Genomic DNA, 13,947 nt, shown 5'->3' with positions numbered 1-13,947 from the left:
CAAGAAACTGCCATCAAATCTGAACATATTAGACGTTAATTAGACGTCATCTACTGTTGACCAGAGATTTTGCAATAACCACATGTAGGAATATCACTGCAAACATATTTATTGAATTAGCCTATTAGTTTAACCAGACAAAAACAACAGCTATCAAAAATGAAACTTTGTCGGTTTGTAGTAGTGGTCGAGAGTGACAGACAGTGATTTTTCACAGCGATGGGACAGCGAGTTTGTAAAGTGAGTCCGATGATTGTGATAGTGGTTAAATGGACAGGTATGCTTATAGGAGAAAAGAACACCATCATTAAACACATGCACAAAACCCCCCCACAAATTTTAAGCAAATTAATCACATGACATCCGTGTGATTTGAGGCACCATCCTTACCATAAAACACACACATTTAAAAAATATATAAACCTTTTAACTGATATATATATACACACACACACACACACACACATATATATGTATACATATATATATATATATATATATGTATATACATATATAAAAGCAGCTAATTCCCATGCAATCCCACTTACACACATCAAAGAGACTGAAAACAAACTTAATATTATTTATTTTATCGCAATTCTGGTGAGACCAGCCTCCATACTGCATTTCTGTATGTGCTGTGAAGAAATTCACAGCACGTCTCTATGATATTCTGATATCTAGACTCTTTCAAAGCAAGTCGGGGACGTTTGCCCATCAGGTGTAAGGCTGGGCGATAAAACAATCTCAATATTTATTGAAAATCCATGATACAGGTAATAAACTTTTTAGTTATTTTTTATATTTAGCCAATGTCCTACATCTAGACAACCAGCTGTGTGTCGCTAAAAACTGCAAAAAATATGCAAATGAATGTCCAGTAGACTTATATTTGGACTCACGGTTTCTCTGTCTTGCACCTCTGCCACAATCTCCTGCTCTCCGATCTTGGCACTGAAGTGGCAGACAGCAGCATCAGCGGGCAGAGGGAACACGAACAAGGCCTCCAGGGGGCGCTCTTCCTCATTCACATACAGCAGAGCAGAGTGGAGGAGACTGTGGAGACATGATCCTGAACACGAACCTCCACTGAGATGCTCTTCAGAGGCATAATTGTTGATTTTATTTATTCATTCTCTGTCCCTTCATCCGGGACCGGATCGCGATGGCAATTTCGTCAAGCTCTCGGGAGGAGTTAATGAGGAGCAAAAATGTATATTTCCAAAAAAGAAAAAAAAAATGTGAATGTGACGTGACACCTTGAACAAGATTTCGGTTAAAATCTATCTTCATTATATAGGCTATAGCCTATAGTAATACTGAGGTAAAGCCCACGCGACAAATTCCATGTATGAAAACCACTACAGCTCTCCTAAGTTAGCCTAGGCTAGCTATATGTTGCTACATATTAAAAACGTTTTAAGTAAGGAAACAGTAAACTGGTGAATTCATACCTGGCTCATTTTTCTCAGACACAAGACCGCAGTTCATCATTTTTAGACGAAATGACAGTTTACTTCAAATCGAAAGTGAAACTATTTAGTGAGTAAATCAGTGATTTTGATCAGTGGTTTCTAATGCGGCTAAATGTTTAGGGAAGTGGTGAGATTATCCGAGGGCGCTATATGATATCACCACTGCTGAATGAGTCAGAACTAGTAGATGTTGAACTTATGGATCATGAATATTAATTACGCTGTGTCCAAAAGCGCACTGACCGGTTAAACTGAGGGGCAAGTTTGGCTTATGAATATTGATTAGATTAAATTCAGTAACGCCGTGCCCCTCAGCAGCTTCCATGCGTTGTCCTTCAGTTAGGGGATTTTCCCCCTGCCGTTAAAACTAAAAATATTTTTTTTTGTAGTCAATAATTTTATCCCTTAAAACTCATCTTTTATCACCAAAATGACACATTTAAACGTTTTTTTTTTTTCTGGTAATTTTTATTTATTTATTTAGCAAGCCTGTACCACCTAATGATGGAAAAGAGCATTTACAGCCAAAAACAGGCAATTTACTAAGGACATATATGGTTTAATGGGTGGTTATCATTTCACTAATTTTAGATTAGTGTATATGTTGCTGTTTGAGCACTGTTTTTTTTTTTTTTTTTTTTTTTTGGAAAAATCCAAAATCCCCAAAAAAATTCGCCAGGGTGACGATCAAATAATTTTGTTCGTCTTGAGCCAAGGATTCCAACGATATAAGACACTTAAGCCTACAGCAAACAATTTAGGAGTTATGTTGAGCCATTACATACTTTTGATCTTTGTAGCGCCACCATCAGGTCGATTGGGGCGAGCCTTGGTGACATTGTAGAGTAGACGATGTGAGTAGGCTACCATCCCTCAAAGTTTCAAGTCTCTACGACTTACAGTTTGGTCTGCCCGATCATTTTTAGGGGAAATTACTGATCCTTAGAAAATTTTAACAATTACAATATGTTTCTACCACTTCAAGTTACAACTATAGAATTACGTCTAGAAACTAGCGTAGGCGAGTAACCCCAGAGTGCACTCTGGACGATGGGGCGGGGCGACACTTTTGGGCGGAGCGACACGTGTCGCCCCGCCCCTATTTTTCTGTTCCCGCCTTTGCCATTTTCCTCCGACCGGCAGTTTGTGATGAACGGCACGGCGGCGGCGGCAGCAGCCAGCAGTAACGAACAAACGATACCAGTTGCGATTCCAACTGGTGAGTAAATATGGTTGTGTAGATTTATATAAATATATTTAAAAATGTAACATCGTAGACATTTTGAGACCGCAGTAAGATACAAAGGTTTGGTTTTCCAAATTGATGATTTGTATTAAATAATTACTATAACCATATTAAATTAAGTCCGCTTGGTAATGTGCTTAGTTAATTAATTTTCAGATTTCTTCATTGTCAAATGCAGCAACCAGTGCAGAGAAAAGGCACATTTTTGTGAGAAGACCGTTATTAAAGTCCGCGTGAACCGGAAGTTGCAAACGACTTTTCTCCAGTGCTGTGACGTATTTCCCAGTGAAAAGGAATATTGAACAGAGGGCAGGGTTTTACTCTAGCGCTCCTCCTCTCCATCTCTCGCTCATTACAGACTAACGGTTTGAGGGGAGTGGTTAAGCGTTTCCCAAACCAAGCCGTCAAACCTACGTCGTCAGAAAAGGTCCTCCAAGGCAGAGGGGAGGGGCATTTTCAGATTTTGATTAAAGATTACGAAGCCAAAAATTTTTTTTCTGTGTTTTAACTTGCACGGATTAATTGTTCACCACAAGACTAGTAATATGCGCTAACAAAGTAAATAGGGTCCATTTTGATTTCATGCCGACTTTAATAGGTCACAATTAACGGCCCACATATTAAGCCACCATGAGCCTTGTGTTGAACCAGGAGTTACTTCAGACATGCATATTGAGAATGTCATGAATAAAGACACAGGTAATTGAATCTTGAAGAACTTATGTTTATAATGTTAATGTATAATGAATATAACTTATGTTATATTCAAAGCAATATGTTTCATTTTCTTAAAGCTATGTTTACATTTTATTTTTAATTTTTTTTTAGATCAAGAGCAATAAATTACTGAATTGTTAAAGTTTGAATGAATGAATAATTTCTCAATATTTTTTATGAATAATTGTTGATTGCGTAGTGGGTCTGAGCGTACAGCACGAGTACAGCGCCTGCAGCTCGGTAGCACAGAGGTTTGGAGCTGAACCCTGCATTAGAGAGAGCCCTGCTTTGAAAGTGGAGAGGTTTTGTGATACAGCAAAAAAGACAAGATCCCACATCGACAACTTCCGCTTCTTCAAACAGAGGTCAGACTTCTTGACAAAAACAAAATGTCACATATTTGTTTGGCATAATCCTCTCCATGTTGAGTGATCTGTTCTATCTGGTAATATCTCTATTGTTTTATAAGGATCTCTTCCAAACATGAAGACCAAAAACCTAATGGATAATAGGAGCAAGCCTGCAGTTACACCTGAATCTGAACTTCAGTGTTCTACAGGTAACCGACTTGTAAACTTGTACTACTCAGGGTTGCAGTGGTATGAGATTTTCACAGTACAAAAACAGTTTCAGAAATTATCGTGGTTTAATGGTATCTGCACATTAAAATGTGAGAGTCATTTTTAAATATATAATATTTTTAAAAATCGTTTGTCATTGGATCATTTTTTACTCCTACTCCAATAACAATAAAGTTATTTCTATAAGTACTTTTACTTGCGTACAGCTTTTGGATATTCTGCCCACCTCTACTGTCACACCACATAGCCTAGATTGTCAAAACTGCATTTACTGTTTGAATTGTGTGATAAAAGTAACAGAATTTGAGACATTTTGCTTTATTTTTGACTAGAAACAAAGCTCATCACAGTTTACGGATGGAAGGGATGCAGTAAATAGTGTATAGTTGGGCATCTACTGAAAATAGCATGGGTTAAAAAAACCTTGATCTCGGGATTTAAGATTTACTGTTAAGATACAGTACTTTAAATAAGCGAATATGTGAGATATAACTCTCTTTTAACCATGAAACTGTCATACTGCTGCAACCCTAATATAATATACTGTATAAAAGTTAGTATGCACAGTGATCTTAAAACATTAGTCACATTTAAGTGCAGTAGTAAAGACTGAACTTTAAACATGTTGTTTCAAGCAACTCCAGTAGAAGACGAAAAAGGTCTGAGGACTGCTAATGTGAAGCCTAATACAGTTGTGTGTGTGTGTGCACTGTAATTTGACATTATTAAATTATGTGACATTTAAACTTGAATTGTTGTGGCAAATTCATAGTTCTTTTTGGTTCAGGTCTCAAAGAAGTTTCTCAGAGTTGAGGTTCCAGGTCAGAAGAATTAACTTTATTGACAAGCAACAAAGTGAGAAGCCGGCCGGCCGTCCGGACATCTGAGGTTACATTGGCCAGTGTTCATGTCTTATACTTTTTCTTATCGCTAGGTGCCCAATGGGCACCCTCAAATCTATCTCTTCCCCTCTGTCACGCCTGGTGACCTTGGCACAGTTAGACATGTCTTCTCTATTGGTCAAACCTCACACAATGGTGCTCTGTTTCGTACTGTATTTTGACACTTTGCATTGCTGATGCATACTGGTTATTTTCCATTCTCTCATCCTTTTTCAGACCTATTTTGTCATGCTTGTCATTTTTCATTACATCATACTTAGACATGAATCAAGGAAATTCTCCAACAGAATCTCCACACTTATATCTTTTCTGTATTTTGTCTTTACATTTTAAGGTGTGGTCAACTGGAAGATTTTCTCACAGGTCTACTGTGAAGAATTCAGACAGATCTACAGCATCAGGGAATGCTCGGAGCTTCTCAAGTCCTATCCACCAGGGTACAGGGGAAGAGGAAGACGAGGGGAACTGCTGGGCTTTTACTCCGAAGATCATTGTACAGGATTTTGCTCGCAGGACTCTTTTTTTTGCTGCAGGAAATGAATTTCCGTTAAACTCCTGAAACTTGTACAGAATGGGAATTGAGAGATGACCTGGTTTTGATGTAGTAATTGATGCAACTTCAAGTTAAACTTTAAAATGTATAGTGTTCTAATGAAAAGCTGTGGCAAATGTGTATGACAAAAATTCACTCATTGTGCATATGGTAAGGTACCTTGGTTCTTTAAGGTTTGCATAAATTACATTCTGCTGTGATGTAATGTCATTTGCTATAACAGGCATGAAGTTGAACTAATAAGCAGTTTGCAGTCTATATAATAAAGAAAAAGTGACAGTCTTTGTTTTGTTCTTAAGAGCATGTAGATGCTCCCTTATGCTTTATTATAGTAAAACCATGGTTATTGATTACATTTATGTATGATGCACAAATACTATAATTCAACTTTTTTTTATAGCACAACCATGGTTAATTTGTGATTACCATGTCTTTTTGGAGCAATAATCCGTATGATCAGTGAAGTTTAACAGCCGTATATGTAGTAAAAAATATATATAGTAATCATTTTCGTAAGGGCTAACGGAAACTCAGAGACTGGTGACATGTCCGCTATAGTTTGCTCTCTGTGTGTGTGTGTGTGTGTGTGATTTTAAGGTACATTGCGTCCCATACTACTGTGTCATTAACTTACATTATATATTATACATTACTTATATTTTATATTAGCCTATACATGTTGCCTACATTCTCTTCACTGTATGTACATATATAATAAAATAAAATGACACAACCCTGACTCCTTTTGCTAAATGTTAGTTTTAATGATCAATATTATGTTTTTTTATTTATCATATTTTTAAAATGAAAACAAAAAGAGTCAGGGTTGTGCTTTATATTTCGTGTTATAAATATGCAGTGAAGATAATCAATTGCGTTGCCTGAACCACATTTGTGTGGCCATTATGTTTAAGATTTTTTTAAATGAAAATGAAAAGAGGCAGAGTGGTGGTTTATAACATATTTTGTTTTATTTGTAGCCTAGATATACATAAAGAGATAACCGGAGTAGCCAGAGCGAGCTGAGTGACGCTATCAAGTACGCCGTTGTTCTACTTCAGAATTATCGGACTTGCGTCCTCCTGTCCTCCCGTCCTCCGGAGTTCGTTCTCCTCAGTCGAACTTGTAGTGTGGAGTGGCCTCTGGTGGCTCTCGAAGGTACTCCAGGCTGGTGACCGTTACACTATCTATCTATCTTTTTTCTTTCTTTCTTTCTTTCTTTCTTGAGTTGCCTCTATCTATCTATCTATCTATCTATCTATCTATCTATCTATCTATCTATCTGTGAGAGACGATATAAGATGCCATATTTCGAGAGTTTTTGTACTTTACGCTGTTATCCTTTTAATTTACACTCATGTTGTCTTTGCAAGTTGTGTATTTCTTTGACTAATGTTTATTTTATTTTTATTTATTTTTTTATAGGTCACATCTAGAGGTTTACAACATAATTATTTGCACAAAAAAAAAGCAGTAAAATAAAGTATACATTCTTTCTAAATATATCTTTTGTTTTTGTTTTTCATATATATTTTTTACTATATTAAAAGTTTCTGGAATTCAATGTCCCACCTAGAATGCACACCTCATTTGAAACCATTTTACTGCAGCATTTTAGAGATACGTCAATTTATTCGACTTCAGAGGCCTATAAAGACTTAATTTCTAATAAGTAGAAAAAACTAATGGTCAGTTCTTATAGGGGACGTCCCATACAGTATACACACCTCATATCAAAGCATTTTACTGCAACATTTTGGAGTTATGTCATATTTTTCAACTTCAGAGGCCTATAAAGACTTAATTTCTAATAAGTAGAAAAAACTAATGGTCAGTTCTTATAGGGGACGTCCCATACAGTATACACACCTCATAACAAAGCATTTTACAGCAGCATTGATTGCAGTCTGTTGTGATTGGTCTACTTTGATCTGATTGGTCAGATGGCACAGTCTGTTGTGATTGGTCTACTCTGCTCTGATTGGTCAGATGGCCCAGTCTGTTGTGATTGGTCTACTTTGATCTGATTGGTCAGATGGCACAGTCTGTTGTGATTGGTCTACTCTGCTCTGATTGGTCAGATGGCTCAGTCTGTTGTGATTGGTCTACTCTACTCTGATTGGTCAGATGGCACAGTCTGTTGTGATTGGTCTACTCTGCTCTGATTGGTCAGATGGCTCAGTCTGTTGTGATTGGTGTACTCAGCTCTGATTGGTCAGATGGCTCAGTCTGTTGTGATTGGTCTACTCTGCTCTGATTGGTCAGATGGCCCAGTCTGTAGTGATTGGTCTACTCTACTCTGATTGGTCAGATGGCACAGTCTGTTGTGATTGGTCTACTCTGCTCTGATTGGTCAGATGGCTCAGTCTGTTGTGATTGGTGTACTCTGCTCTGATTGGTCAGATGGCTCAGTCTGTTGTGATTGGTCTACTCTGCTCTGATTGGTCAGATGGCCCAGTCTGTAGTGATTGGTCTACTCTGCTCTGATTGGTCTGATGGCACAGTCTGTTGTGATTGGTCTACTCTGCTCTGATTGGTCTGATGGCACAGTCTGATGTGATTGGTCTACTCTGCTCTGATTGGTCAGATGGCTCAGTCTGTTGTGATTGGTCTACTCTGCTCTGATTGGTCAGATGGCTCAGTCTGTTGTGATTGGTCTACTCAGCTCTGATTGGTCAGATGGCTCAGTCGGTTGTGATTGGTCTACTCTGCTCTGATTGGTCAGATGGCCCAGTCGGTTGTGATTGGTCTACTCTGCTCTGATTGGTCAGATGGCTCAGTCTGTTGTGATTGGTCTACTCTGCTCTGATTGGTCAGATGGCTCAGTCTGTTGTGATTGGTCTACTCTGCTCTGATTGGTCAGATGGCTCAGTCTGTTGTGATTGGTCTACTCAGCTCTGATTGGTCAGATGGCTCAGTCTGTTGTGATTGGTCTACTCTGCTCTGATTGGTCAGATGGCCCAGTCTGTAGTGATTGGTCTACTCTACTCTGATTGGTCAGATGGCGCAGTCTGTTGTGATTGATCTATTTATCCTTCTATCTAATCTATCTTTCTTTCTAACTAATCCATCTTTCGTTCTAACTAATCTATCTTTCTTTTTTAACTAACTAATCTATCTTTCTTTTTAACTAACTAATCCATCTTTCTTTTTAACTAACTAATCCATCTTTCTTTTTAACTAACTAATCCATCTTTCTTTCTAACTAATCCATCTTTCTTTCATTCTAACTAATCTATCTTTCTTTCTTTCTAACTAATCTATCTTTCTATCTAATCTCTTTCTTTCTAACTAATCTATCTTTCTTTCTTTCTTTCATTCTAACTAATCTTTCTTTCTTTCTTTATTTCTAAATCTATCTTTCTAACTAATCTATCTTTCTTTCTTTCTTTCTAACTAATCAATCTTTTTTCTTTCTCTCTTACTAATCTATCTTTCTTTCTAACTAATCAGTCGTTCTTTCTTTCATTCTAACTAATCAGTCTATCTTTCTTGCTAACTAATCTATCTTTCTTTCTTTTTAACTAATCCATCTTTCTTTCTAACTAATATATCTTTCTTTTTAACTAATCCATCTTTCTTTATCTTTTTTTCTTTCTTTCTACCTAATCTTTCTTTCTAACTAATCTATCTTTCTTTCTTTTTAACCAATCCATCTTTCTTTCTTACTAATCCATCTTTCTTTATTTTTAACTAACTAATCCATCTTTCTTTCTTTCTTACTAATCAATCTTTCTTTCTTTCTAACTAATCCATCTTTCTTTCTTTTCTTTCTAACTAAATAATCCATCTTTCTTTCTCACTAATCCATCTTTCTTTCTTTCTCACTAATCCATCTTTCTTTCTTTCTAACTAACTAATCCATCTTTCTTTCTTACTAATCCATCTTTCTTTCTTTCTTTCTTTCTAACTAACTAATCCACCGTTCATTCTTTCTTTCATTCTAGCTAACCTATCTTTCTAATTAATCCATCTTTCTTTCTATCTTTTTTCTAACTAATCTTTCTTTCTTTCTAACTAATACATTTCTTTCTCTTTTACGAATCTATCTTTCTAACTAATCTATTTTCTTTCTTTCTTTTTAACTAATCCATCTTTCTTTCTTTCTAACTAACTAATCCACCATTCGTTCTTTCTTTCTATTTTCTAACTAATCTTTCTTTCTTTCTAATACATTTTTCTTTCTCTCTTACTAATCTCTTTCTTTCTAACTAATCAGTCTTTCTTTCTTTCATTCTAACTAATCTATTTTTCTTTCTTTCTTTTTAACTAATCCATCTTTCTTTCTTTCTAACTAATCCATCTTTCTTTCTAACTAACTAATCCACCATTCTTTCTTTCTTTCTTTCTTTCTTTCTTTCTTTCTTTCTTTCTTTCTTTCTACCTAATCTTTTTTTCTTTCTGTCTTTCTTTCTTTCTACTTAATCTTTCTTTCTAACTAATCTTTCTTTCTTTCTAACTAATCTTTCTGTCTTTCTTGCTTTCTTTCTAACTAATCTTTCTTTTTAACTTGTTTCCTTCTTTCTAACTAATCTATCTTTCTTTCTAACTAATCTTTCTTTCTTTTTCTTTCTAACTAATCTTTTTTCTTTCTTTCTAACTATTCTTTCTTTCTAACTAATTTATCAATCAAAATTTCAACTACTTTAAACTTCAAACTACTTTTAACTTCTAACTACTTTTAACTACTTTTTTAACTTCTAACTACTTTTAACTTCTAACTACTTTTAACTTCTTCAAACTCTCTGGTCCGACTTTCTCAAGCCAACTTAAAGTTTGTCTCAACAAACTTTTTTTTCTAGTTATTATTCTTTTTCTGACCCAAAATTTTCTGACACTAACTCAACTTATGGTACCTGCGTCTGGCTTGTAACTTACTAAGCGGCTAGTGGTAGGCTGTTCGTGGACGCTGCGCAGCTTTAACTCTACATACTCCAAACTCGGGTCAGACCTTCAGACTGTTCTGACTCGAGTTGCTATATCTTTTCAGACTGATTTGACTTTCAGTTTTCTTAAAAATTAATATTAAAAATCATAAAAACCCCATTGACTTTCATTGCTAACTAATCTTTCTTTCTAACTAATCTTTCTTTCTTACTTTTTAACTAATCTATCTTTCTTTCTTTTTAACTAATCTATCTTTCTTTCTAACTAATCTTTCTTTCTTTCTTTCTAACTAATCCATCTTTCTCTCTTTCTTTCTTTCTAACTAATCTATCTTTATTCTTTCTTTCTTCTTTCTAACTAATCTTTCTTTCTTTCTAACCTATCTATCCATCTTTCTTTCTAACTAATCTATCTTTCTTTCTAACTAATCTCTTTATTTCTTTCTTTCTTTCTAATCTATCTTTCTTTCTAACTAATCTATCTCTATTCTTTCTTTCTTTCTTTCTTTTTTTTCTTTCCTTCCAACTAATCTTTCTTCCTATTTTTTTCTTTTTCTTTCTTTCTTTCTTTCTTTCTTTCTTTCTTTCCTTCTTTCTAACTAATCTTTCTTTCTTTCTAACCTATCTATCTTTCTAACTATTTTCTTTCTTTCTAACTTATCTTTCTTCATATTTCTTTTTCTTTCTAACTAACTAATCTTTCTTCCTATTTCTTTCTTTCTTTCTAACTAATGTATCTTTCTATCTTTCTTTCTAACTAATCTATCTTTCTTTCTTTCTAACTAATATATCGTTTTTTCTTTCTTTCTTACTAATCCATCTTTCTTTCTTTCTAACTAATCCATCTTTCTAACTAATCTACCTTTCTAACTAATCCATCTTTCTTTCTTTCTTTCTAACTAATCCATCTTTCTTTCTAACTAATCTATCTTTCTTTCTTTCAAACTAATCCATCTTTCTTTCTATCTAATCTATCTTTCTTTCTCTTTCTTTCTATCTAATCCATCTTTCTTTCTTTCTAACTAATCTATCTTTCTTTCTTTCTAATCTATCTTTCTTTCTAACTAATATATCTTTCTTTCTAACTAATCTCACTATCTATATTTCTTTCTTTCTAACTTATCTATCTGTCTTTCTAACTAATCTATCATTCTTTCTAACAAATCTATCTATCTATATTTCTTTCTTTCTTTCTAACTAATCTGTCTTTCTTTCTACCTAATCTTTCTTTCTTTTTTCTAACCATTCTTTCTTTCTTTCTTTTTAACTTTTCTTTTTCTTTTTTTGTAACTTCTTTCTTTCTAACTAATCTTTCTTTCTTTCTAACTTTTATTTTTTCTAACTAATCTTTCTTTCTTTCTTTCTAATCTATCTTTCTTTCTAACTAATCCATCTTTCTTTCATTTTAACTAATTTATCTCTTTCTATATAACTAATCAATCTCTTTCTTTCTAATCTATTTTAACAATTGTATTAATATTTATTAATTATTAATATTTTAATCATTTAAATAATCTAACTAATCAATCATTCTTTCTTTTTAACTTATCTATCTTTCTTTCTTTCTTTCTAATCTATCTTTCTTTCTTTCTACCTAATCTATCTTTCTTTCTTTTTAACTAATCTATCTTTCTTTCTTACAAATTTTTCTTTCTTTCTTTTATCTAATCTATATTTCTTTCTAACTAATCTATATATCTATCTTACTTTCTAACTAATCTTTCTTTCTTACTAATCATTCTTTCTTTCGTTTTAACTAATCTATCTTTCTTTCTGACTAATCTAACTAGCTTTCTTTCTAACTAACCTTTCTTTCTAACTAATCTATATTTTTTCTTTATTTTTAACTAATCTATCTTTCTTTCTTTTTAACTAATCTTTCTTTCTTTCTAACAAATCTCTTTCTTTCTAACTAATCTATCTTTCTTTCTTTCTAACTAATCAACTATCTTTCTTTCTAAATAATCTTTTTTCTTTCTTTTTAACTAACCTTTCTTTCTTTCTTTCTTTCTGTCTAACTAATTTATATTTCTTTCTTTTTAACTAATCTAACTATCTTTCTTTCTAAATAATCTATCTTTCTTTCTAACTAATCTATCTTTTGTCTTTATTTTTAACTTATCTATCTATCTATCTATCTAACTAATCTCTTTCTTTCTAACTAATTTATCTATATTTCTTTCTTTCTAACTAGCTATCTTTCTTTCTAACTAATCTATCTATCTTCCTTTCTTTCTAACTAATCTATCTTTCTTTCTTTCTAACTAATCAACTATCTTTCTTTCTAAATAATCTCTTTTTTCTTTCTTTTTAACTAACCTTTCTTTCTTTCTAACTAATTTATATTTCTTTCTTTTTAACTAATCTAACTATCTTTCTTTCTAAATAATCTATCTTTCTTTCTAACTAATCTATATTTTGTCTTTCTTCTTAACTAATCTATCTATCTATCTATCTATCTATCTATCTATCTATCTATCTATCTATCTATCTATCTATCTATCTTTCTGTCTAACTAATCTTTCTTTCTAACTAATCTATCTATATTTCTTTCTAACTATCTATCTATCTTTCTTTCTAACTAATCTATCTATCTTGCTTTCTTTCTTTCTAACTAATCTATCTTTCTTTCTTTTTAACTAATCTCCTTTTCTTTCTAACTAATCTATCTATCTTTCTTTATTTTGAACTAATCTTTCTTTTTAACTAATCTCTTTCTTTCTTTCCAATTAATCTATCTATCTAATCTATCTATCTTTATTTATTTCTAACTAATCTATCTTTCTTTCTTTCTTTCTAACTAATCTATCTATCTTTCTTTATTTCTAATGAATCTATCTTTCTTTTTAACTAATATATCTATCTTTTTTCTTTCTGACTAATCTATCTTTTTTCTTTCTTTTTATTTAATCTATATTTCTTTCTAACTAATCTATCTTTCTTTCTAACTAATCTCTTTCTTTCTTTCTAACTAATCTATCTTTCTTTCTAACTAATCCATCTTTTTTCTTTCTTTTTAACTAATCTCTTTCTTTCTAACTAATCTTTTTTCTTTCTTTTTAACTAATCTCTTTCTAACTAATCTATCTGTTTAGCTAATTTAACTATCTTTCTTTCTAACTAATCTTTCTTTCTTTCTAACTAATCTTTTTTCTTTCTTTTTAACTAATCTCTTTCTTTCTTTTTAACTAATCTATCTATCTATCTATCTATCTATCTTTCTTTCTAACTAATTTATCTTTCTTTCTAACTAATATATCTATTTCTTTCCTTCTAACTAGCTATCTTTCTTTCTTTCTAACTAATCTATCTTTTTAACTAATTTAACTATCTTTCTAACTAATCTATCTTTCTTTCTAACTAATCTTTTTCTTTCTTTTTAACTGATCTCTTTCTAACTAATCTATCTATCTGTTTAGGTAATTTAACTATCTTTCTTTCTAACTAATCTTTCTTTCTTTCTAACTAATCTTTTTTCTTTCTTTTTAACTAATCTCTTTCTTTCTTTTTAACTAATCTATCTATCTATCTATCTTTCTTTCTAACTAATTTATCTTTCTTTCTAACTAATATATCTATTTCTTTCC

This window comes from Rutilus rutilus (assembly GCF_951802725.1).
Source record: "Rutilus rutilus genome assembly, chromosome: 23".
NCBI classification, from domain to species: domain Eukaryota; kingdom Metazoa; phylum Chordata; class Actinopteri; order Cypriniformes; family Leuciscidae; genus Rutilus; species Rutilus rutilus.
This window is presented reverse-complemented; position numbering follows the sequence as displayed.